Here is a 27,158-nt window from a genome sequence, read left to right on the forward strand (position 1 = left end):
AATTTTCATTCTAAGCTTTATTATTTCCTTCCTTCTGCTTGCTTTAGGTTTAATTTGTTTTTCTTTTTCCAGTGTTTTAAGGTGGAAGTTCAGGTTATTGATTTGAGATCTTTATCCTTTCTTAATATAAGCATTCACAGCTATAGATTTCCCATTAAGCATTGCTTTAGCTGAGTTCCATAGGTTTTGATATGCTATGTGTTCATTTTCATTCATCTTAAAGTATTTTTTGATTTCTTCTTTGACCCATTGGTTAATTAGGAGTGTATTGTTTAATTTCTGCATATTCCTGAGTTTCCCCAATTTTTTCCTGCTATTGATTTCTAATTTCATTCCATTGTGGTCAAAGAACATAATTTGTATCATTTCTATTCTTTTAAACTTATTGAGGTTTGTTTTGTGGCTGGCATTACAAAATATCATAGACTGGGTGGCTTAAATAACAGGGATTTATTTTTTCATAGTTCTGGAGGCTAGGAAGTCCAAGATCAGGGTGCTGGCCCATTTGGTTCCTGGTGAGAGCCCCCTTCCTGGCTTGCAGATAGCCGTCTTCTCACTGCGTCCTCATACGGCAGAGAGAGAGCACATCAGCTCTCTGGTATTTCTTCTTATAAAGTCACTAATCCTATTGGATCAGGGCCCCACCCTTACGACTTCATTTAACCTTAATTACTTTTTCACTTCAATTATAGTCATAATGGGGGTTAGGGCTTCAACATATGAATTTGGGAGGGGGCATAATTCAGTCCATAGCATCAGCCTAGCATATGGTTTACGCCAGAGAATGTTCTATATGCATTTGAGATGATGTATATTCTCTTATTGGGTGGAGTGTGCTGTACATGTCTGTTAGGTCTAGTTGGTTTATAGTGGTGTTCAGGTCTTCTGTTTCCTTGTGATTTTCTGTGGGGTACTGCAGTCTATAGTCAACTTTGAGGAATACTTTGGCTGTGCAAAACGTACAGTAGTTAAACTTCTAAGGATGGTTAATATCCATGAAGCTATGTAAACACAGCATCCCTGTAAGGTAGATAAATAACAATATTAGTATTATGCTTTTCAACAATGGACAAGTAGAGGCCTGGAGCAATTAATCAATGTTCCCAGGATCACAGTGAATGAGTAGCTGAGCAGGGACAATGGTCAAGTCTTTTGACTGTGCGCAGTGTTACCTTTCCATCAGACTAAACTGTCTTCCTTATGGACCAGTTACAAGGTAGCAGATGTGCACATTGTGTGTGTGAATATGTGACAGAGAGAGGCAGACAGAGACGGAGAGAAAGTGCACTGGGCTATTGCAATGTTAAATTTCTGTTTATCCTGGAGCCACAGTCAGGTTTAATCATTCTTGGAATTTTTGTACATGAACAGAGTGTAGTTGTGGACTCATTATTTACACAACATTCTCCTCTCCCTCTGGCCTGAGGGAGAAAAGGGCTTTTCCTTGAGCCAGTAGGACCCTCCGCCCCCCTTTTCTTTCCTAGCTGGAAGCCCACAAGCATGCCTGCTGCCTTCTCAGGATTGTGCTGTGGACGTGAGCTGGGGTCAGGCTGACCATTAATAAGGCAGATAAGCTGCACACAGCTTCTCTCTTCTGTGCTTCCTGCCTTCCCTCATTCTCACCTGGCTATCGACATAGTAGGCACTCAATCAATATTTATTGATTTGGTTTTGTAATGAGGCCAGGCTAAGTTGTTCCCTAGTTAATGAACTAGTGACTTCAGTGAGAGGTGGCACTGACAGATACCCAGGTGGACTCCTGGAGTCTCTCTCCGAGAAGAAGGATAGACGAAGATGGAAAGAGGGAATGATAAGCAGCACAGGGTCACAGCGAGAGTGGGACACCTGGACTCTAGTCCTGCCTCTGAGGCTCATCACCTCTTGGGGAGCCGCAGCCTCCGTCTCCTTGACTGTTAGGTACAGGTGCTCAATCTGATGGCCTCTAGGGTTTATTTCTGCCTTAAGATTTTTCTCGTTCTGTGAAATACTTCACTCCTTTGCTCACTTGCTTTCATACTCATGCTTTGATTCAACAAATATTTATAGATCACCTACTAAGTGGCAGGCACCAAGAGGACCTGGGGTGAGAGATGGGGCTGGGGATGAAGAGATAAAGAATGAATAACTGCAGTCCTTGAACCTATCTTGCTGCATGGAGGGAGAGAGAGGAGACAGACATCCGCATGGAAAAGAAATACTGGGCAGGATTAGATTGACAGCTCTTGGGATAACTCCCACACGTGTGCCTGTCTAGATGGTGCTTGCCTCAGGAACCTGGGAAATTGAGGCAATGCCACGAGGGAGCTGGGAGGTAGAGGGCATTCTTGAATGGGTGAGAAGGCTCAGTGGGATTCTCCTGAGCATTTAATGATATTCAAGATCATAGATCGCCTCTCACTCACCCACTGGAGACATGAAAAATGAATGCACGTGATGACTGTGTGTCTAGGTATTTTGGGTTGAGCAAAGAACCCACGTGTGTTTTGTGGAGGTGTTTGTGCTATAGGCTGTGTTTGTCAAATAGACTTCTAGTGTTCTCTGAGCTTAGTTGCCCTGAAGAGCAGTTGTTCCACAGAGATCGATAGTAGGCCTTGGAAAGAGGCCTGTGGGTCTTCCAGAACCATGCCCCTAGATTAGTCTCCATGCGGCCTGACCTGCAGCTGGGCACGTGGCATCACCTCAGCTCGACTCAGCTCCATGTCTGGTGATCACAGAGCCCATAAGCCAAATTGGCCCACGCAAATGTCCAACAGAGGTTGCAAACAAAACTAAAACTAAAAAAGAAAATTAAAGAAATCCCGAGTCATGCAGTCTCTCACGCAGCCTGAATAATCTTGCTGCTGTGCACTAGAGCAAGGCCACAATGTCCACTCATGGGCTGTTGGGTGATGGGACTCCGGTAACACTTTACCTCTCTTCTCACTGGGCCAGAGAAGGGGCAAGCCCTCCTAGATCTGTGCATACAACCAAAAAGAGTGTCGTTGAAATCCCACAATGGCAGTGAAAATGACAGCAACAACACAACTAAATTGATTGCTTACTGGGTGCCAGGCACTGTGTTAAGCACTTTGCCTATATTATCTTACTTTGTTCTCAATCCTATGTGGTAGGTACTACTATTGTTGTCCCCATTTTTACTGATGGGGAAAGTGAGGTATGGGGAATTTAAGCAAACAGCACAATAATTAAAATCCAGACGGGCTAACTCCTCAAGACACATTCTTCACCATTACCCAGTTTTGCACTTCTAATGGCTCTATTTTACCATAGATGAACATTAAGCAACAAAACACACACACTGAACATCTTTCTCTTCCTATGGCTTGGGTTTTGATCTGAGTTTTTTGTGTTTCTGAAGCATTTCTGTGGAGTGTGTGTTTTTAATATTGTAAGCCACTGCAAATCCTTGATGGAAGTAGGCACATTATAAAGCTAAATAAAAAGGCAGGAGAATGCACACAGAGATCATGGAAATCAGCTCCAACCTCTGTCTGGTTATAACTACTTTGGGATGGGGGCTGGGGTGCTGTCTTTGTGGCTGCCAGACAGAAGGTTGTTTGAACTTGACTGGTTATGAGCGCCAACTGAGTGAACTTGAAGAGAAAGATAAACATACAACAACTGCTCAAAGCTTCAGGTGTTACGATCGCTAATTGAGAAAGGCTCTAAATGATACCTGCTGCTGTGTAGGAATTTCACTCCTGGGGATTAGTGGCTCAGGGAACCCGGGGACTGTGTTCCTTCAGAGTCCCCCTTCGAGAAACGTTAAAATGATCGTAGTGTCCTAGTCAGTCAGGAGGGTCTGCCTCAGAGGAACCCAGGGCCGCTAGAACCCTTATCTCCGAATGTCTTCAGAGGGAGTCTTCACACACGCACAGTCTCTCACACACACTGGCATGCACACACCCTCAGACATGGCACACATAACACGTTTCACACTCGCAGTCACACACACATGCTCTCAGACATGTACACACACAAGCACATGCTGTCTGATACACTCTTGCTCTCCAATATATCCATGTGCAAAAGCACATACCAGCTCACAGAACACTTATACATTCACACGTTCACATGTACACGTGGTCTCTGTCTCTCACACATGCACACACGCGTGTTCCGTCACTGTCTCTCTCTCTCACCTGCACAGCAGACTTCTGGCAGAACTGCTGCAGCTGCACTAACTTGCCGAAGCTTCTTTCGGTGCCCAGCCCCAGTCAGCGTTTTCCCAGGCCCAGACTCATTTTACCTGCCCTGCTGTCCTCTCCTTTCCCTCAGAGTCTGGTCACACTGTCCCTGACTTCAAATCATGTGTGTGTGTGAGACTAGAGGCTGCTGAAAGTAGGAGTGAGCGTGCTGGGGGAGTGGGCATCGGGGTGGAGGGCAGGAACCCCTTCACTGACCCTCTCGCAGGGACCACCCAGCATGTTGGCCCCATTCCGTCTTCACCCTCTTCTGGAGACAGCTTGGTGTGGGGACGGGGCTTTGGGAAACACACGGCCTGGGTCAAGTCACAGTTCTGAAACCTTGGGTGAGCTGCATCAGCTTCTCTGAGTCTCCATTTCCTCAGCTGTAAAATGGAGTTAAGATGTCACGGAGTCGTGGAGACTATCAGACCTCATGCTCGAGATGAACGTGCAATAGCAGTGTGGGTTATTACCAGTGATTCCTCTGACGGAGAAGTTGTAAAATGCCTCTCCTACTCAGTCCCCACTCATACTGGCAAACCTTCCTTCCAGATGAGTCAGCTTTGTGTCAACGTTGCTCCAAAAATTTTTAAAAGAGAGGTGCCAATTACCATCACAGATTACCATCACAAGAAAGCACCTTTATGCTACTTCTAATAAATGAATGCATGAGGAGAAAATGCTTTGAAAACCTTTGTTTTTATGTGTAAGAAGTTCAAGAGTGAGTTTACATGATGAGTGACACAGGCAGCCATCTCCATGTGTGATTTTGAAGGCCTGGAAACAATGCCCTCTCTCCCCCTAATCTGTTCACTTTTCCTGGAAGTATTTAATGGTGCCAATTAGGTACTAATTTTGATAAGAAAAACATGAAATACCACAGTTTCCCAGAAGAGGAAAACAGCAGAGAGAGGGAAGCTGCAGATACTGAATATAAAATGTCTCTTTTCCCAATTTTACTGAACAGGTCCCATGAAATATCTTCCCAATGGTGAGGATGGTTGTAAATACTGTTTCTTGAGCACCTACCAGGTCCCAGGCACTACTCGGCATCTAACATACTTCATCTTTCTTCTCCCTTATAGCACTTATCACAATTGCAGTGATGCCATTATTGCTATAATCTATTTAATATTTATGTCTCTCACTAGAGGACAAGCTCCAGGAAGGGATGGGCCAGGTCTGTGCTGTTCCATGTTGTGTCACTTGCGTCTAGCATTGTGTCTGGCAGATGGCAGTGCTTCATAAATACTCACTGAATGAATGAATGAGCTACAGTCCTTGCAGCAAAGTAGCAAGTTAGGCCTTATAATCTCCATTTTAGTGGAGGATAAGGAAATGGATGCTTAGAAAGTTAAATGTCTTTCCAAGGAGATTCCACTTTGTGGCGCTGGGAATTGAGCCCAAGTCTGTGGATTCCAAACACGTTTGCTCTCTTGGCTCCTAAAGTGACTACAGTCGTGCGTGGCTTAAGGACGGGGATAGGTTCTGAGAAATGCATCGTTAGGCAATTTTGTCATTGTGCGAACATCATAGAGTGTACTTACACAAACCTGGGTGGTACAGCCTATTACACACCTAGGCTGTACGGTACTAATCTTATGGGACCGCCGTCTATATGCGGTCCGTCGTTGACTGAAATGTTGTTATGTGGCACAAGACTGTATTCAAGTGAGAGCCTCCTTTGGGTTGCCGTGTTTGGGTTATGTAAACCCTGAAGGGTGCTTGCTTGATCAGCATTTTTCTGGGTTTCACTCCTTTAGCTAAGTCCTTCGTCTCCTGATAGTTTGTTTCCTTTCCCCTGAGCTTCTCACTCATTTTCTTTCTCCTATCTGACTTTGCGGTGCCTTTGTTTACTCAGTCCGTTTCTTTTTGCTCTGAGCAGAGAGCCCATCCCAAAACAACCCCCGTCCAGTCCTCTGGAGCCCTTCTTAGCTCTAGTTCCTTCCTCTGCCACAGGAACCACAGCCGAGAAGCAGCTCAGGATAAATATCACCAGAGCTCCCCATGTAATTAACAGCCACCCTGGCTGCCTGGCTAGAGCCAACAGTTACCTCCTCGTTGCCAAGTCCAGTGGGCACTCCAGTGCTCTTAGCCTGCTTGGATTCACATCCATTCCCTGCTAGTGATGCTCCCACTGCAAACCACTTGTGTTCCTCACTCCTACCCCGTCTCTTTTGCAGCCTCTTCTTCCCAAATAGTGGTGTTCCAGGGTTCTCATTTCATCCCATGCAGTCTCCCCGGGGTACCTCATCTACTCTCCCATGGTTTTGATAACGTCTTTATCCAGAGATTCTCAATGTTGGTGGGAGTGAGGATGATCTGAGGGAGCCTCGTAATAATCCTGACTGCTGATTTGTTGGGTCAGGAGAGGTGGCTACATTCAGATGATTCAACACAGGTTGTTCTCAGTTCTCAGACCACAGGATGAACACTCTGTGCTATAGGTTAATATTTCCCAGTACCATGTCCTTCTGAGTTCCAGACCGGAATAGCCAACTCCCCACCCTGTGGTTGGCTTGATGTCTCCTTGGCTGTAGCAGTCACAGTAATGTGCTGCTCAGATCTCCCTTCAGGGAAGGCCTTTCTGCCCCAGCTTCAGGGAGAGTTGTCTGTATCCAGCTTCAGCTGCCAGCCCCTTCCAGCATTCCCCCAGCTGGTGAGAACCTCTCTGTCCAAGGTCATGTCACTTCTCAGGGCAGCCCATGTCCAATCACTGATCAGTGTGGGAATACAAAGGCTCCACCATCTTGGCCCAACTTGGAACAGCTCTGAAAGGCCAGCCTAACTCTAGAGTTCCCTGAGGGGTGAGCTGATATGCTAGTTGCCTTATGCTGTGTAACAAACCACCCCAAAATGTAATGGCTTAAAACAATGACAATATTTATTTTGCTCATGGATCTGTAGTCTGAGCCAGGCTCCGAGGGGGGAAGGGGCAAGGAGATGGTTCATCTCAGCTCCACTCGGTGTCTGCTGGAGTGGCTTAGAGGTTGGGGCTGGATGCATATAAAAGCTCACTCACTCGCTCATATATCTGGCACCTGGACTGGGCACTCTCAGACTGCTGGAACTGCTGGGGTCCTGGGCATCTCTCTCTATCTCTGCATAGTCTCTCCACATACTGTCTCCAGCATGGAGACTTCAGCATGGACAGACTTCTTAGTTGTTGACTCAGGGCTTCTAAAATGCATATCCCAAGAAAGGAAGCCAGGCAGAAGCCATATTGTCTTTTATGACCTCTCCTCAGAAGTCATGAGGCATCACTCAAGTCAGGCAGTTACAAAAGTCCACCCAAGTTCAAGAGTGTGGAGTGTAGTGCTCACCTCTCCACGGAAGAGCATCAACATCACACTGTGAGGAGAACGTGTAGAATGGGACACGGTTGGTGTGGCCATCTTTGGAAATTATAATCTGCCACAGCCAAGGCTGTCATTATGCCTGCCCTGTAGCTGGATCTCTCCCTCTGCGTACTCTTGTCTCCTTTCCCTCCCTCTGTGTCACCCTCAAGAGCACACCTTAAGAAATATTCTGCTCGCTAAACCATGTCTCAGAACCTACTTCCTGGGAACTCAACCTACCCCCCCAACACCAACATGTTCAAACAAAGTCACCTTCTTTCTCGTCCCACCCCATCTTCTCCTCTTCTCTATGCCTCTGTCAGTGAATGGCACCACCTCTGTCTAGCGTCAACCCTCTCCCTCAGGCACTCTCCATGTCCTGTCTCTCCTGCATCTTTTACACGTGCCCATTTCTCTTCTTCCCCAGACCACTACCCTTGTCCAAGCCACCACCATCTCTCACCCTAGTCTGCACAAATAGCCCCATAACCACTCCTGCATGTCCACTCCTGGCTCCCTGCAGCCCCAACTCCACTTGTTGCCAGAATGATCTTTCTAAGTCTCATATTGGATTATTTCATTCCCCATTGCCCATGTGACAAAGTCGAGACCTCTTAACTTGGCCCACAAGACCCTTTGTAACCAGAACTTGTCTTCCTTTGAAGTCCCCATTTCTCATCCCTGCCTGTCACACTCACTCACTCTGAGTTCCTTTTAGCTCTTTTGTTATGTCATGAACACGGTAAAATCTCCCTGCCCTTTCAGGGATGTTCTCTCTGGGTGAACAGCACTGTCCTTCTCCCCCACCCCAGACCTTCCTATCCTTCAGGTTTCGGTTCAAATTTCAGTTCTTCCAGCAAGACCTCCCTGACACCTACACTGGGTGAGGGGCCATGCCCCGAGCTCCTGCAGTGCCCCTCCCCCATAGCACAGTCACATCTCACAGAAATCACACATGTGACCGCCCTCCCTGGAGGCAGGAAGTTCCACCAGAGCAGCGACCATGTCATCTTGTCCAGCAATGTGGCCAAGGCACTGGGCCCAGTGCGTGGTGCACCGTGGACACCCGGGCAGGCTGCTGTGTACAACAGGGCAGGCTGTGCCCTGATCAGCTCCAGGGGCCCCAATTTGCAAAGACTGCCCTGTGGACACATTCCCTAGAATTATGTGGTGCCCGCCCTAAACACACACAGTGGACCAGCCAAAAGTTTTTTTGATTGTATGATCAAATGAATAAATGAATTGTTATCTCTGATGCTCTCTGTTAATAATGAAGTTAATGTTTGTCAATAGGAAAGTAATCCAATTTCAGTAGTCTCTTTTCAAAACCAAAGTATGCAACATTTGCAACTAGCAAAAATTGCAAGAGCCTAAAGCAATGGTTCTCAATACTGGATGCACATTAGCATCACTTGAGGAGCTCTAGAAAAATTCTCATGCCTGGGCCTCTCCACAGGCCACTTAAACAGATTCTCCAGGGGTGGGGCCCAGCCATGGATTTTTTACATCTCTCCAGGTATCTGTAACGTGCAGCCAAGGTTGAGAGCTTCTGGCCTAAAGAGCACCCAAGCACATCCAAGGAGCTTAAGAAACCCACCCAGCAATCATTAACCTTGCTCTTAAACACCTCGTTCGGGAGCCACGGGCCTGAGCACCCAAGATTGAATCCTTTTTGCATTAAATGTCTTTCTTCTCTGGTTTTTGGACCTCAGATGCAGAGAGTTGAGTTTATCACATTCATCAGTTCATAGCATATTGTCTTCACTGGTCCGTGCAAGCCCCTCTCTTATTTTATTTATTCTCTTTTATCTCCACTCTCCCTCCAAGTTTCTTCCCCCACCACAGGCAACCATTCTAATGTACTTGATGTATATACAGTGTATACTTGTGTTCATATGTATTCTTGTAAAAATGCCTTCTGCTGCTATTTATGCCTGCTCCTTGATTTTATGTGAAGGTATTGTGCTCTAGACTCATTCTGGTTGTTAATTTTTCACTTCATCCATTTGGCTTTGGGTACATCCAGTCAGTTGTTCCTAACTGCTGCAGAGTATTCCAGCCTGTGGTTCCACCATGTTTTCCCCAGCCACACCCCAGTGCTATTCACCCACGTTGCTCCCAGCTCCCCAGCACCAGGGCACTGTGAGAGCCATCCTTGCGTAGGTCCCCCTGTGCACCTGCGTGAGAATTGATCTGGGAAAAGTACCTTCTCTGGTCTATTAGCTATGTATTTCAGGTCTCATTACTTATGTGTTTTTGCATAATGGATACTTTTACACCAATACAACTAAAAAGAAAAATCCAAGTGGTTCACATAATATATTGACTATAATAATGAGACCCAAACAGTATGTGTGAGTGGCTATAGAAAACAATCTAACACACCCTTAATGCCATGGAAAGAGCTGGAAATCTTGGCATCTCAGTGTCATTTAATCCTGACACTGTATCAGGTGGGATTTTAGTAGAGGAGGTGGTCTCCAGCAGGACTAGTGGATCACCTTAAATGAAATCTCAGTGAAATTGAACCACTTCTTGACTTGTTCCAAAACGTCATTAGGTTAGACTTCCAACTCCTATGGATCTTAGGTGAACCTCTTACAAGTTTTGTCAAAAGAAGGAAAGACTAAATCTGGCTCAAGAAATCAGGTTGTGTGTATTAAACCTAATCTTCACTGACAAAACTAGGCAGAATCGGACATTCTAATTCGGGAAAGAAGGAAATTTTGCCAAAACTCTGCTCGTTACAATTAGCATTATAAGCTAAATGGAATTTTAGAGAAGACCTCAATATTTAATTGGCAATATCCCGAGTGGTAGTAGTTCACTGAAAATTCTTTGCACAGCAGTCATGTTATGTAATGCACTGACATCTACGATATTTCCAAACCATTTCTGTGCTTTAAAGCAGTTGTTACTTTAGCAAAAGTATTTAGGTTAATGCTGAGAATTGTGGTAATTTTTCCACCTTACCAGAAGCCTCAAATGTTAACAGGGATGGTGTTAGGCCCTGCCTTGGTGGTGGTGTGAGAATTAAATGGGATAACACACATGAGGTGCTTTGCGCATAGTAGGCCCTACAGTGTCATATGCCCTGGAGGTACTCAGCAAGGATCCTGGTGATGATTTATGTGGACATCCTGGTCTGAACTGGGACATTTCAAGGCCAAGTAATTTCCTTAGATCCCTTTACTTTATGGGACTATCCTTCTCTGGCTAGTCCCATAGCACATGCTCTTCTGCTCTCTGTCTGACTCCCTGTGTCCCCACACAGGCTTCCTTCATGCACCCATTACTGTAGGCAGTCCATGTTTCAGTGTGCGTTTGTCTACCCAACTAGATTGAAACTGGAGGGAAGTGACAGTGTCTTCCATTTTCTTTGAATCTCAGAAAGCTCTTGACAAGTTCAGACACACAATAGACTGGTAGAATGTTTCTTTCTGTATGAATTTACAAAGTCCCAGTGAAATTTTGCTAGCATAAGAATTGTATTTTCTTAATACATTCTATAATGTATGAATGAAGCCTGAACAGTATAACTTTTCCTTCTGCCTCCCTAGCGAAGTTAGGCTACTGTTTTTCTGTAGCCAGCTTTAGCCAATTACTGCACGGTGTAGTTTCTTTCTCTCCAAAGCTCCCATCAGGGTCAGCGTTGATTTGCTTTGGACACAGACAGATCTTCAGTCCTATTAGCTTTATCATGAAGGGACTTCCTGTTGAAGTAATTGAGCAGCACAAACTCTTTTGTGTTTGTGTGAATATGTGCATGTGTGTGTTTGTTTAAAAAAAACACACACATGCCTTTTAGCTTGATTTTTCAGCCTCCCAGTGTCCACATACCATCGCAGGTCATTATCATTCATTATTAGGAAACGTTATTACCCTTTACAGGCAGGAAGTTGGATGCATTTCGGTTGCTTCACTCAGCCACTAATTGATTCACGTAGTTATCTGACATTCAAGTCTAAATGTCTTGTTTCCGTAAACAGGAGCAATACTTTCCACTTGGGGATATGGCCTGCACATTCTTATATGATGCTCACTCTTAAAGTACAAACTGATTTCTGCAGATCATCATTGTTCTTTCTGTAAAGAATGTTTTCCCTTGTGACATGATTTTTTCTTTAGCTGACCCATTGGGTGCTACTGATGACTCGGTGGATTCTAGTTCTATATTTCTGTATTTGAGGAATTTCTATAAACACCATCTCCCCCCACTTTTTAACTTCAATATTAATTTTTAATTCATTTCGTTATTTTGTACCTTACCTTCTCTCAGAAAGGACTTATGGTGGCTAGTTTAAGAAAAATGTTCCTTCCTCACATCATTTGTTTAATAAATCCTTCTACATTGTGTAAGTTTCTAATCAGTGCTCTCATTCATTCTCTCAAGATCTTGAATCCCCTCCTCTCTGGAGCAGAAGCGAGAGGTCCCACCAGTGATGGCTGTGGGGCTAAGAGAAGGCAGGATGGGAAGGCGCAAAAGCGACCAGCTGTGACTCCCTTCACGCTCAGAGACTTAATTGTCTGCTCCTGTTCATACTTATTCCTAATGAAAGCCCTTGGCTAAATAATGTTGACTCTCATTCTCATTAAGGCAAGAGGCCAGATCAGTTGATGTCTCCATGTCCTTGGCACTAACTCTGGCCTTTAATCCTGAAGCCCTCGCAGGAATGCCTGGGCGAGACATTAGACAGCATTTGGTGCATACTCTTTCCCGTGTCCTTACCAAGCTGGCTAAACCACCCCAGATTCAAGCTCCCTCTGCTGTGTCTCTAACCATCGCCAGTGCCAGGACAGTCTTGTTTCTTCTGCATCAAATTTAGTCTTTCCCCTTTGAACTGGGGAGCTCTGGGAGTCTCTGGAAGGGTAGGGTGTTGGCATTCTTGTGTTCCCTACACACTGTTCCGAGCTCTTCCATTGTCACTCTCCCTCGGGCTCTCCTTCCCAGTCTCCGGGTGGCCGCTTCCGTGAGGCCACTCGGGCCACTCCCTACACTTCTGCATTTGGCGGGCTGCCCTTCAGACCTCACTCTCCCATAGAACTTTCTAATTGCTAGCGTCTAAACTAAAAGCAAAAATATGCATCTGGGTCCGCACTTCTTTTTTAATCATTATAAAAAAATTTTTCAGGATGCGGCCTGCAATGTGTTTTTTAAATACTTATGGGAGTAAAAATGGCTAATGTTGTGTGTGTGGCTCAGACAGCAACTGCTCCCAAGGGGCCTGCACACCTTCTTCTGAAAGGTCACATGTTTCCTGGAATTTGACTTTGAGGGGAGCTAGAATCTTTTGATTTCCTTCATTAGTGACTCAGAGGCTCATTAACTAACTATTTGATCCCTGACTTGTTTAATTATGGAGCGAATTGAGGATTCTTGGAGCAGCTCCTTGTAGAAGTTAAAAGCATAGGCCTCAATCTCATAGACCTGGATTAAAGTACAGCCTCTGCCTCTGTCCTAGCTGGGTGACCATGGGCGAGTTATTTCATCTTGAAACTTCAGTTTCTTCATCTGTCAAGTGGGCATGATCACACCTGTGTTCTAAGGCAGTTATGCAGATTAAATGAGAAAACACATGTTGAACAGTCTGCTGTTCAGTGACCAGGATGGAAGCCCTGCCTGTCATCACATTGCTTGGAACCTGGGAGTGGGTTACAGACTGGTTTTGGTAGAGTGTAGCTATTCCTGTAGGAAGGGCTGTGTAAGCAGGGACCTGAAGGCTGAGTAGGAGTTAGGCAGGGAGGGTGTTCCAGACAGAGGGAACAGCATGTGCAGTGTGCCTTGGAGCAAAGATGGAGAAAGGCCAGGAGTGAGGCTGGAGAGAGAAATCTCAGTAGGACCATCAAAGGCCACATGAACCATAATTAGAAGACCAGTTAGGAGGCTATTGCATTAATTCAAATGCAAAACATTGGTGCTCTAAATGGGAGACAAAGCAATGAGGATGTGGAGCAGTCAATGGGTTTGAGAGAGATTTAGGAGGTAGAAGTGACAGGATTTGGTGATTCATTGGATACAGTGGGTTCAGGCAGCATGGATTCAACAACTATCTGTTGAGGACACCATCTGTTCCTTGCAGGACCTTGACTGATTTACTTCCTTATCAACCCCTAGGCCAAATGTCCAGCAAACCTCATTTGACCTGTCCATCCTCATCCATCCCCAGAGACCAGGTTGCTTTTGCCTGGGGCAGGCCCTGCCCTATGGAGTGTATTCAGGGTAGCTCTGGGCCATTCTTGTTTTAGAAAAGCCAGGACTTTAAAGGAGCTGTCAACACTTGAGGATTTGAGAGTCGATTACCCAGTTAGTGGATTTTTTCAGTCTTTAGACTCTTCTCCTTTCTCTGAAAGCCTGCTTTGTAATCAGTGTGGTGGCCTAAAGAAAGGGTCAGAGAGGGACAATCACCCAAAAGAGCTACTGCCATGAGGTCATTTGAATGAGCTGAGCCAACGGAGGAGGACTATGGTGGGAAAGACCCCAAGCCATCACCCAAAAATCCTCTCTCCTTCAGAGTGCCTTTTCTAATCATGCTTTGGATTCTTTGATGCTAAAATCTGTCTAAAACCCCTGACCCCTTACCGACAAATGGCAAGTAGAGGCAGTGAGTAGTGTGAGGGATGGCAGGGGAAGGAGCCTAGAATTGAAGGTGGCGCCTGGATGGGAACTGCTATGGTTGTGAAGAACCTGAGTCCCCTCTTCACAGTGTGGGAGAACAACAAGTAAAACACTCTGAGTTATTCTGAAGTTACTTTTTGATCATCAGACATACCATTCTGAAACTGGGCCACGTGGGTCACTATTTTAATAAGTTTTATATTAACAACAGCAACAAAAATAGCTGACATTAAATGCATATTATGTGCGAGGCCCCATACCAGTCAGGGAACTTGATCTCATTTATTCCACACAATGATGCTATTAGAGAAGTAGGACAGTTGTTCCCATTTTGCGGATAAGGAAACTGAGGCTCAGAAAGTTGATGTAACTTGCTCAGTATTCCACAGCCCACACATGGTGGAGTGAACCAGGGGAAGAGCATGAAAATTAGGACGTTTGGGTTTGATAGAAGCTGATAGCTAAAGAATTTATTATTTGTGGGAAGTCTTATATTTGGTAATGGGAAAATAATGCTAATCAGCTATATTGTGTAAAAACTGTGTAATATTTATTTTAAAGCAACTACATGGTGGTCTATATGTTCCCCCTAGGTCTTTACAAGGAGACAAAGTGCTCGTTCCTCCAGTTTCACCTCTGAAGGCATACAGCTTCAGTACCTACAGCTCCTTTGTGGGGGGACATGGCATCCCCAGCATACAGCAGCCCTCATGAGTTAATGGCGCCCCAGAGAACAAGCCAGGCAGGCTTCCGGTTGGCATCTCCCTCCTTGAGCCCATGCACTCTACACTTTGCTGTCCCTAAAATGAACAGCTGGTAAGAAGGATGCTAAGCAGGCCTGCAGACTGCCCGACTCCACAATCCCAGAGCCCCAAGGAAGTTTCTCTTTTGGGAGCCAGCCCAGCCGGTTTGGCTCTGGTGGACAAGTCTGAGCTGGATGAGGGAGCAGGAAGTGCCAGGTCCTGCTCTGCGTCGAGTGATCCTCAGCTCTTTGTAGAATAACCTGTCCAGCCCAAGAGGAGAAACCCCCCAGCAAACTGGCCTGACAGCACCGCCCATCTCAGAAACCTCCTCGAGAGCTTGTGTTCTTTGCCTGGATTTTTGAAATTCCTTAATTGGAGCAGTCTTAGGAACATCTTTCCATGTCACTTCTCTGGCAATGATTTTGCTAGCCCACGATGTTCACCAACTCCCATGGTCCCTTAAGTGAGGAGCCTGGCTAACTGAGAGACATCTGGCAACTCATACCCCCTCTCTAAGCCTCAGGTTCTTTATCTGTAAAATGAAGTGTTTGGATTAAGGGAGCCTGTAGTTTTGATTCTGAATTCATTAGCAGTAGAGTAAAAATGATAGGATGTGCCACAAAAACAATCGAAATAATCACCTATCCCAGTTAAAAAGGACTGAACTCCCAAGATGAGATACAAAGGGGAAACTGAGGCTAAGATGGATATCCTGATGTGCCAAGAGGGGAAGCCTAAGGTTTCTCCACACTTGAGGGAAGTCCCCAGACCTGGTAACCTAATCAAAACAGGCCTTCAGCTGATCCAGGGGCCCCCAGCAGCACCCAAGCCCCCAACTCAGCCCCAGATAACAAGGGTACAGAGGCATCAGCATTGCTATGACATGATCCCCATACTTTGAGCGGCATCAATGAAAGGAAAGAACATAAAGGTGGTGCTGGAAGGGGCCGTATGACCAGTGTAGCCCTCCTTTTCTTTACCAAAGAGGAGAAGCTGAGGTCCAGACAGTTCACATCCCTTGCTCAAGGTGCCTCGCAGGTTTGGAGCTGAGCCCATACGCCACAGTCTCAGCTGCCAGCCCAGTACCAGAATGGAGAGGAAGGGAATTTTCACCTGTGAGTCACCTCCGTTTTAGTCCACCCTAGGGAATTCACTCCTCATTTGGTCAGGGTGGACAGCCTGTGATTTCCATGAGTGATTTAGGGCCAGTGGATTTCATTTCAGGAGCCCTTGCTACCCCAAGCTCTGCCTTCCGGTCATCTTGAATTACCATGGTGTGCTAGTCCAGAAACCCCAAACAGTGCATGATCAGCTTTACCATCCATGGTGAGGGAGAAAAAAGAACTTGTGTGCCCGTGAAAAAGTCATCATTCGGATTTAAATCAGCCCCGGTTAAAATAATCAAGGGACCTCGGGTCCTATGGAAAGGTTAAAGGTTTGCAGGTTTAGGGTTTCGTGGGAACATGCGCGTGTTTGGACTGGACCCAAGTGCCTGGTTGACCTGTTTGACAGGTAACAATTAGAGAGCAGGAGCTTGCCTGGCTGGAATGTGGCTGCAGAGGCCGGCACAGAGGATCTGGTTTACCTGCTCGGCAGGTGGGGCCTGCTGAGTCCGACAGGCATGTGCACGCACAGCATTCCAGAGAATCGGTTTTCTTTTAAAGACACAGCCATGACTGCAGGGCACAAAAGGGTTGGGTTGAGCCCTGGCTGGAAGCCGTTAGCTATTTGCAAGGTAAAGAAGCAAAATAAATAGTTCCCTCTAGACAGCTCAAGGAAGAAACTGCAAAGGCATTCAGAACTTCTTTTTTAATGTCTAAAATGAATATGTGCTTCTTGTCTCAAGACTTGAGAAACCCCAGACTGGTACAAAATGCCAAAGATAATAGAACTGAAGTCACTCCCCCCTCCCCCGACTTTTTTTTTCCTTTTTCTTTTTAAAGAGATCATATTATTATTGAGAATGAAAGATAGGCTCCTTGAAGGATGATGTTTGTCTTGAGACAGTTTAGAAATGTTTGCTATTTTTCTTAGCATAGCTGCAGAAGACACCCAGAAAAGCAAAGTTCTGGGTTTTTTTCCTCAATAAATTGTACATAATCTGTATATTTTGAAAGTTAAAAATACTGTTTTGATAAAACATAATTAAAGAAAGTAATTTGGTGTTTAAAATAATAGAAGGAGATTGGGATAATATTATATAGAAAATATACAGTATAATGGACAGGCTACACAGACATGGACCCAGCTCCATAACATGACTTCCCTTTTGATTCAAAGAGGTTTTTGGTAATATCGCTTCAGCTTCCCTGTGTCCGATTTATCCTTGATGAGAAGGGGAAAATCAAGCCAGGGGAGATTGGGACCTGAAAATTGCAATATTATAGGGAACATTGTTAAAACAAACTCAAAACTCTGAAAATTTCCAAGTCATTAATTTTTTTTAACTTACCAAGTTAGTTTTCTAACAAATAAAATCTCCCCTTCTTTCACATCGTCTCTCTTCATTGCAGAAATTATTTGTCACCCCCAAATAAATGATAGGTGCTTCCCGTTCCTCTGTGTGCTCTCAAAACTCTGAAGTCCCAAGATAGAGTCCCAGGACACACATCACTGGGGTCCAGGTGTGAGGTAAGGAAGAACCGCAGCTGGTGGTTACACTGAAAGCAACTTGCCAGTTCAAAGAGTTAATTAGAGTGAAGCCAAGGATCTTAAAATTCAATTGGCAGAAACAAACAAGCAAATAAAAACTTAGCTGTCTCATTGTTGACTGTTGCTGGTGGTAAAACAGCTGCTAATGTGGCAATTTAACTCTTTAGGTGTTTGTGTAATGTGAAGATTATTGTGTGCAGACCACTTACCAGAACTGATCAGAAGTCAGTAATAATAATAATCATGAAAAGTCAGAACAATAACAACTTACAGTTACTGAGCTCTGTCTATGTGCTATGTGCTGTGCTAAACTGTCTACATTTTCTCATTTAATCTCCACAACAATCCTGAGACAGGTGTTATCATGATCTCCATTTACAGGCAAGGAGACGGAGGCACGGAGAAGTTCCAGAACTTGCCTAAGATCATACTGTTGGTAAGTGGCAGAGCGAGGATCTGAACCCAGGCAGCTCATTCGTTCATTCACAGTTTTGAACTCCTGTTCTGAGACACGCACACCCGGGGGGGCACAAGACAATGATGAACTCTTAGAGTTGGTCCTTCATGGACAAATTAGACTTCACGGAGTCTAATTATTGTTTCTGACTCCAATACCAGTTCTCTTCACTATCCTCTCGATGGCCTCTTCGTGGTGCACACACTTCAAAGTCTGCCATTGTCTCTGACACCACCAATTACCATACCAGAGACCACGACCTTCACCTCCGCCATTTCCTAGCTGTGCTGGGACACCTTCAGTAGCAGTGTCTCAGTGCAGCAAAGGACAATGGCCATTTTCCAGGGCATATACGACATGTACACTCCAGCCCTGCTTTGTTTTATTTGCCGAACTAGTGTGGGAGCAGTAAACTCAAAGTTTGCAAGTCCTGTGAGCAGAGCTTACTATGGGTGTGAGAAGCCACTCTGATTACTAAGTATCTTATCAATAGCAAATATTTGCATGTTGGTTTTCACCCTTTGATAATTAGAACTTGATCTGCATGGATTCTGACATAGTGACTGCTCCCTGCAAATCCTGAAAAAAAAAAAAAATTAGCTTGTACTTTACCTACCCACAGGGAAGAACCTTAAAGTGGTTTCCTTATCCTATAGCATTGCACATTTTCCTACAAGGTTGTTTTTATTTCCCAACTGACATTTCCTTCTGATAGTGTACATAAATCCTGAACTTTGTGCTCTTTGACCAATTCATCCATTGTGTGCCTTTGAGCAAACTCTGTGAAGGACAGACATGGCTTCTCTGGCAATCACCCACTTTCAGTGGCCATGGAAAGGCTGAATGGCCACTTACTGGGGGTAGAGTAATAATAATAAACAGTAATAGCAATTAGTGTACTGAGGGCCTGCTATGGGCTAATCACTGTGCCAACACTCCACATGCATTGTCTCGTTTAATAATTATAGTGGCCATAGGTGTATATTATGATTACAGGTAACAAGAAAGGAAGCTTGCTCGTGAAGTATAAATAACTTACCTGAGGTCACACAGCTAACAAATGGCAATGCTAAGATGCAGAACTAGACTCATCAGGCAGGATGTGGAAGCACTTGACCATTTGGTCTTTAAGGTTTTGTGATTTTGAGATGTTCTGCTCTACTCTGCTTTGAACAAAGCATATCAGAAGTGTCACCTTGGGTTCCTCTGGTCACCGTGCTTTAAGTGGGAAAATAAACAATCCGAAGCAGGTTTTAAGCAGAACAATCAGAGTGGAGAGATACTCAAACCATGTCACGTGAGGAAGAGTTTAGAGAACCAGAAATATTTACAGGCAGGAGTTGAGGAGACTAGGGCTGGGGTATTGGGGAGGGAGAGTATGCTAATAGGATTGAAATAATTGAAGGACTGTCAGATGCAAGAAAGAATAGGCTGGTGTTGTGTGGCTCCAAGTTGGAAAACCAGTACCAATAAGAGGAAGTTGGGGGGAAACATATTGACCCTATATAAAGATGTTTGTTATCTGTCAGAGTAGAAAGTGGTGGAAAGAATGTTTGAATGCCAGTTCCATCACTGTGTTAAGCATTTCTTGTTTTTGCTTTCGAGAGTCCATTCCTCTTTATTCTGAAAGCAATGATCTGATTCTTTTTGGGGAAATAGCATTTCCCTATTGAGAGCAACCTGCGTGGGACAATCAATCGAGTTGTACCATTTACCCTGGGCCAAGAGTTGAGCGTGTGACCCAAGTTGGCCCAGTCAGATTCTTTTTCCTAAGACACTCTATCTTGAGCTGAGTAACATGAGGGTGGAAACATGGCTGGAGCTGATTATTCCCTGAACATGATACCAATGACCCATGAGGATACCAAAATACTAGATACATTCCTATACATTAAACATCTCCTTCAAGCTATATTTTCCCACCATTTTCTTCCAGGCTTTAAAGAGAATCATCAAGGATTATATCTCCAACCTAAATTCCTTATGATGTGGTTTGCCCTTGAAGAAGAGGATTATTACCATCCCTGGTCCTATTCTTCAATATTCTCTCAATTTTGCGATCTACCTATGTCTTCCCAATAAATTCTCTTTTTGCTTAATAGAAGTGTTTTTCTAATGTGAGCAAAAGTTCTAACTGACACAACCATTAACTAGATGTGTGGCTATGATCGTGGGAAACAATTTGACCTCTCTGAGCCCTAGTTCCTTCATTTGAAAATAATCCCAGTAGGTTTTAGAGTCTAAAATGAGATAGCATCTATAAAGAGAAAGGCACATAGTAGGTGCTCAATAAATGCTGGTTGTCTTCTCTTTCTCCTCTGAAATATAAATTTTCTGTTTTCAAAAAAATTGAGAGATACTGTATGAAAGGTAGCTAGCATGGTGCCTAGCACATAGTAGTGCTCAATGAATGGTAGCTATGGAAATGACGTGATTATAATTTTCTATCATGGGAAGTATTCAAGTCTGGACTGGAAAATCATTGCCCAGGGATATACAGAGGTGATTCAACCATGGGATGCGTGGTTGGACATGATGGCCTCATTTTTTTACCTACACTGAGAGTCGGTGATTCTATATTAGAGATTTAGCATTGTCTTTAAGGATGTGCAGCTCCTTTAAAGCCAAATGGCAGAGGCAATAGTCTTCGTATGAGGACTGAACACGGTTGGGTGCATCCCCTGGTCTGATGTCCAAGCCAACATTGAGAAGGGGTCACTAACCAGCCTGACCTTGGAGAGAGCTCTGACGATCACTCAGGTTAGTGTCCATAAAGACTAACTCACTCAGTGCTTCCACCACGGTTTTGTCTTAATTAGGAAGAGAGGCTCACTCAAGTTGTTCCAGAAATAATGGGCTTTATTGAAAGGACACGTATGCATGGGAACCCTGGAGGAGCCAAGGAACCCAGCCTCAAGAAAGGCAGGAATCAAGGCAGCTCTGTGATAAGCTCTTTTCACATTTCCAACTCTCCCCCTCATAGCCAAGTCTCTCTGCATGTTGCCTCCTTTATCCTCTTCCTTGCCAGCTGGCTATTTCTGGTTATTTGTTTATAGATGGCCTCAAATGGCCAATGAGTCCCCAAATCTGCATGATCTTCCAGGTCCAGCCACCATAACTAACTTCCCTCTGTGTGTCTTTACCTAAGTCCTGAGAGAAGGATTTGACTGGCTTAGCTGTTGAGCCAGGCTATGTCACAGGCTACTGATGGGCCATCCCTGAGACCTGTGTCCTCACCAAGTACAATTAGCTGAGTCTGGGGAGACAAGCTCACCTTCTCTGTTACCCACGTAGCAGGAGATGTGGACTGGTCAGGAAACATTAGCAATATTTGGTAAGAGGCATGTGATGATATCAAAATTCAAGATACATTCTTATGTATTAAACAACTCCTTTAAGGTATATTTTCCCACCATTTTCTTCCAGTCTTTAAAGAGAATCTCTAAGGGTTGTATCTTCAACACAAATTCCTTAGGATGTGGTTTTCCCTTGAAGAAAATCTCCTTTGAGAACATGGAAATCTCCCTTCTGTGGTGGATACAGAATGTTGACTTGAAGCAACTGGGTCTTCTAATGTGTTGTGTAAAATTCTTGAGCTAGCACTAAAGTGTTTCGACTGAAGGGCTCTGGTTTCCAGTTGAAGAAGATGTGGTAGGAGGACCTCAGGCCATGGGAACGGCAAGAAGATGACAGTGAGAAGTGAAGGGAGTTGAGCGAGAGAGCTAGGTAGGAATGGGAGGTCAGATGGGAGCTGCAGCCTGGAGTGAGAGGAAAGCCAGCCGAGCCAGAAACCACACAAGAAACCAGACCACTTTGGGTCCCAGAATATCTAGAGTGAAACTAGAAAAAGAGTACAGAGAGTCAGCTATATGAGAGAGCTGAGCTAGGTGAGGGCTCGACCCCAGTGATTGTGTTGAGTGCCAGCTAGGTACTAGGCACGTACGATCTCGCCTAGGCTTGGAGCTGTGTTTATCTTGTGAGACTCTAATTGTCAACTTGTATTCAGTTTGAACACTTGTAAATTCTTAGCTGCTATGGTCTCATGGCCTCTGACTAAAGAGAAGTACAGAGGTAAGAAGGAGGATATATTTCTAAGACCAGGTAAATGTCTTAAACCATATTTAACACAAGGGAGACTGGAACATTCTAGAAACACCTTGAACCTAATGTTCCTTGTGAAATTTTGAAAACCAACCCAGGGATTGCCCTATAATTTGTTGTAGTCTTGCATGCCATTCACATGCCTGTGGGATCCGACCCCAGGGCTGGACTTGCATCTTTCCAATCTGTTCTGAAATACTCCTTTGACATAGTGTCTCCAAGAGAACACTACCACAAGTCTCTCTATAGGAGCGGGAGGTTTAACAAATTACCCATGGGCCTCCAGGGCCTGGACTAAGAAGAGGATTCTGGGCTAGAATTTTGGGCCCACAGTCTTCAAATCTGAGGATTAATGCTTGATCCTCCTCCAAGGGGGTGGGGGTAAGCCTCTGCTGGTTGATTACAAGTGTTCCAGATACAAATCTTTAAGGAGGGAACTTGGCGAACAACAGACACAACCACAGAAAAACTCTACAGAAGGCCTTACCTTAACTCATTACTCAACTTTGTGAATTTTGAGGACTTAATGAGGCATTTTAAATAAAGAAAGAAGTTACTTAAAGGCTGAGGATATCTGGGACCAGCTTAAATTGGGCAATGAGAAACCTAAGTTGCCCTTTCAGGATATTATTCACCCTATAAAAACAAAGTGTATTTGTTCGCAGTAAACATGTCAGAACAGAAGCTGCATAGGACAAGTGTAGACTGGTTGCTGTCCAATCTGCCAATTTTCAGATAAAAGACTGGGATCTGATAAGTGACAGATTACCATGAGAATATTTGCAGCAGGATCTTTTCTGGTTCATCATTTCAGTGCCAAAATCTGTGTATCAATAAAAGTTCAAGACAACTACTGTTCTCATGATGTATTTACAGTATTTATTCCCCCTAAGGGGGGAAAAAAGCTCTTAACTGTTGTAATCTTGTGACCTGTCAAACATAAATGAGCAATCCTCATGCCTGTTTGTAAGGACAGGGCAAGGCCAGACCCCTGAACTATAAGTAAAAATACTTTTGTCCTATTCATTTTTTTTTAGTGAGGAAGATTGGCCCTGAGCTAACATCTATTGCCAGTCTTCCTCTTTTTGCTGAGGAAGATTGTCCCTGAGCTAACATCCGTGCCCATCTTCCTCTATTTTGTACATGGGACGTCACCACAGCATGGCTTGATGGGCGGTACATCTGTCTGCACCTGGGATTCGAAACTGTGACCTTAACCACTATGCCCCTGGGCTGGCCCACTTTTGTTCTGTTCATGAGTAGATCCCTTCTCTTCTCCACACATCAGTTAACACATTTATAAAAAGGAGCTAATTATCCTAGTTCAGTGTGTCCCACTCTTCAACTTGCACACGACCTCACGATTTTTGCCATCTGACCATACCATCTGTAATATTATTTAGTGATTTTTTTCTTTAAAGTCACTGGCTTTTTTTTTTAATCTAAACAGAATATTTTTTGAATAAAATCGTCAATCTCTTCCAAATCATTTATCTTCCAAAGTGGATTCATAGCTTTTATGGGCTAATTATTTTTTTCTAATATCAATTGAAACAAATACATAGCTATTAAAAGAAAAAAATGTTGGCCCATTTAAAAAAAAAAAAGCTAAAAACATCTCGTGGAACCATGAGTGGTATGCAGATCACATTTTGGAAAATACTGCATACTGCGTGGCTATAAGGAGGATGCTAGGTGTGAGCGAAACTTGGTGCAGTCTGCCCAGTTCATCCCTGGAAGAGGCTAATGGGTTCCAACACCCTCGTTAATTGGCTGATCAATCCTGGCTTAGTCACTTGTCTCCTACAACTTCATTTTTTCATCCAAGGAAGTTGGACTAAATAGGCTCTGAGTTCCTTTCTGTCACTAATGATCTGTAATTTCCCAGGATTCTCTTGCAGGGCTCAGCAGTGTGGCAGGAGACACTGCCAAGAACAGTGTGGCTATGAACACAAGTAGTTCGCTGGACCACTCAACGAAAGTGTTTCCTGGGAATTTTGCAGAATTTTGCTTTTCCTTTCATCCGCAATGGTTAGGGAATAACCCTCCCGCCAGTGTATGAAAGAAACAGCCCCCCTTTCTCTAGTTGGGATGAGTTGCAGTGGAAAAAAAGGCAAGTAGGAAAAAGGAATTTGGAAGGTGGCTTTGAAAGATTGCTGACTTAACTACTTCTATTGCCTCCTCATGTCTAACTTCCCAACCACTCTGGAATGATCTTGAGGAAAAGGAAAACCTAATTCGATTACTCCAAACCTAAGAGCTCAGTGATGATAAATAATGAGAACAATAATTAATAATGTGTTTTCAGTCTAATAAAATAATGGCAAGTCAGCTAACCTCTCTGAGCCTTTTTTTCCTCATTTGAAAAAGATGGAACTTGGACTGGATGATATGTGAAACTTCTGCCGGCTCTGAAGTTCTTTGATTGTATGCCTTCAACTTTTACTTTTTAAACAAAAATCTGCTAGATTTTAAATTTGACAGAATCCCTTAAAAAATCTGGCATTAGAAGACAAGGATAAAGTTATCTTTTAGCATAATCATCTGTCAAACGTTGACATGTGTAATTTTTGTAAGTTTTTGAAACTATGCTATGATCTGTGGTACAACGGAATCTGTGTCATGTGTCCGTTATTCATTATTTCATTCATTTACTCGGTCACTCTTTCTTCAGACAAGCACTCTGCACACCTCTTATGTACCAGGAACAGAACATGGTGATTCAGAGTGTATCCTGGAGGCAAAATAACTTGGGATTGAATCCCGTTTCTACTACACATTAGCTCTATGACCTTGGTAAGTGACTTAATGTCCTTAAGGCTTAGTTCCTTTATCTATAAACCAGAATGACAATATATTGATCATAGTGATAGGGTTATTAAAGATTAAAAGAGATAGCAAGTGGAAAGTCAAGTGCCCAGAATATAGTAATCGTTCAATAAGTGATAGCTGTTATCATCCTCTTCATCACCATTGTTATGGGCTGAATTGTGTCGCCCCCCCCCCAAAATTCATATGTTGAAGTTTCAACTCCCAGTACCTCAGAGTGTGACTATATTTGGAGATAGGACCTTTAAAGAGGTGATTATAGTAAAGCAAGTTCATATGATCTTAATCCAATATGACTAATGTCCTTATAAGAAGAGGAGATTAGGATACAGGCACAGGGGGAAGACCAGGTGAAGACACAGGGAGAAGATGGCCACCTACAAGCCAAGAGAGAGGCCTCAGAATGAAGTTAACTCTGCAGACACCCTGATCTTGGATTTCTAGCCTCCAGAACTGTGAGAAAATAAATTTCTGTTGTTTAAGCCCCCCAGTCTGTGGTATTTGTTATGACAGCCCCAGCAGACTATTACGATCATCATCATCACCATCCCCATGTGCTGGGATTCAGAGATGATTATGCCATTAACTCTTTTTCAATGAATTCACAAATTGTGAATTCTCCCCAGAGGGAGACAGGCACATAGGCAAATATACATTACAATACAGGCTAATAATAGGACAAAAATAGAGGTCTGTACCCATTAGAGCAAGGGAGAGGGACTGCTTTACAATTTGGAGGGTGGGAAGGTACTTGAAGGAGAAAAAGAGAAAAGGTTATAAAGCATGCTACATCTGAAAAGATCAAGGAACGTCACTTGGTAAATAAGGTGGGACAGGGCATTTTAGGCAAAGGGACAGCACACACAGTGGAATTCGTGTGTAACGAGGGATGTTCTTCAGGATTTGTTATTTAGGAATCGTTTGTTCTAGAATATAGGACCTCACCTGTTTGTGGGAAAGTAAGTCCGAACCAAAACAAAGTGAGATGCTATTAAACAGCTGGAGAGTTGGTGCCTGAACATTCATTTCTACTGTCCAGATAAGTTAAGGAGAGCACAAAAAGAAATTCCATTTTGGCCCACCAGAAGCATTTAGCAGGCCTAGTGTTTTTTGTTTGGAAGCTAAGGTAACATGACACCTCAGCTTTAGCTCAGAAGGATAAAAGGACAATGAAAGTATCTCAACTAGAAATAACCTAGTTGAGAGGAGGTGGTTAAAATATAATCCGTTTGTTATGGTGTGTACATATGTGGGGATTTATAATATATAAAAATGTGATTATAACTGGCTTCACATAAAGCCCTCATCATAAATTCAAAAAAATTATACCTTTAAATGAACCAGAATAAGCAATGTGGGAGAGGTAATAGTCTTCTCTGCCTACTTCATGGATTCTTGAGGATTAATGAGCTAATGTCTGTGAAGCTCTCTAGCAATGCAGAAGAAAAGAACTGGAAAACCAGGAGGTGTTATTATCGCCTCCCCCATCCCCTGCAAAGCTGAAAGACCAAACACAAAACAGTCTGTCTTAGCTTTTTATCTTTTTTAATATAACAAAAAATGATTAAAGAACATTTTGTTAAAAGACAAAAAAAACAAATTCCCCATTTTACTAATATGACAACTTTTATTGCTCTATAGTTCCTTCATCTTTATTCTGATTCATCTATGGTTGTAATCATTTACATACTTTATATTTTAAATACTTATATATTTTGCATTAGCTTTTTTGTTTTTACTTAATATATCATACAATTTGTTCATGTTGCTACACAACCTTCATGATAATTTTTAAAGTTATTATGTTGATATATAATTTATATGCCATCAAATTAACCCATTTTAGTACATGATTCAAGGACTTTTAGTAGATTTATAGAGTTGTGCAATCATTGCTAAAATCTAGTTTTTGAACATTTTCGTCACTCCCAAAATTCCCTTGTGCCCACTTGTAGTTCCTGGTTTCATCCCTTGCCTCAGGAAACCACTGATCTGCTTCTGTCATAGATTTGTGTTTCCTAGACATTTTATGTAAATTTGTGTCTGGCTTATTTCACTTAGCAAAATGTTTTTGAGGTCCATCCGTATTGTAGTATGTATCAGTAGTTGGCTCCTTTTTATTGCTGAATGATCTATTTTTTTTTTAATTAACCTTTTTTTTTAAATAATTTTATTTATTTATTTTTTCCCCCAAAGCCCCAGTAGATAGTTGTATGTCATAGCTGCACATCCTTC

The 27,158-nt window shown here is 43.5% G+C and overlaps 1 long non-coding RNA gene across 1 annotated transcript in view; it reads left to right on the forward strand.

Moving 5' to 3' along the window:
• Positions 1 to 17,404: 17,404 nt before the first annotated feature.
• The window catches only part of LOC147914005 (uncharacterized), a 33,604-nt gene continuing 23,850 nt past the window's right edge, over positions 17,405 to 27,158 (forward strand). Inside the window, exons 1-2 of the long non-coding RNA XR_015555974.1 lie at positions 17,405 to 17,515; positions 17,918 to 17,972. This is a non-coding gene — a long non-coding RNA (uncharacterized LOC147914005). The remainder of the gene's footprint in view (positions 17,516 to 17,917; positions 17,973 to 27,158) is intronic.

This window comes from Ceratotherium simum, chromosome 23 (genome assembly GCF_057802395.1).
Source record: "Ceratotherium simum simum isolate JZ-2026a chromosome 23, ASM5780239v1, whole genome shotgun sequence".
Taxonomy (NCBI): domain Eukaryota; kingdom Metazoa; phylum Chordata; class Mammalia; order Perissodactyla; family Rhinocerotidae; genus Ceratotherium; species Ceratotherium simum.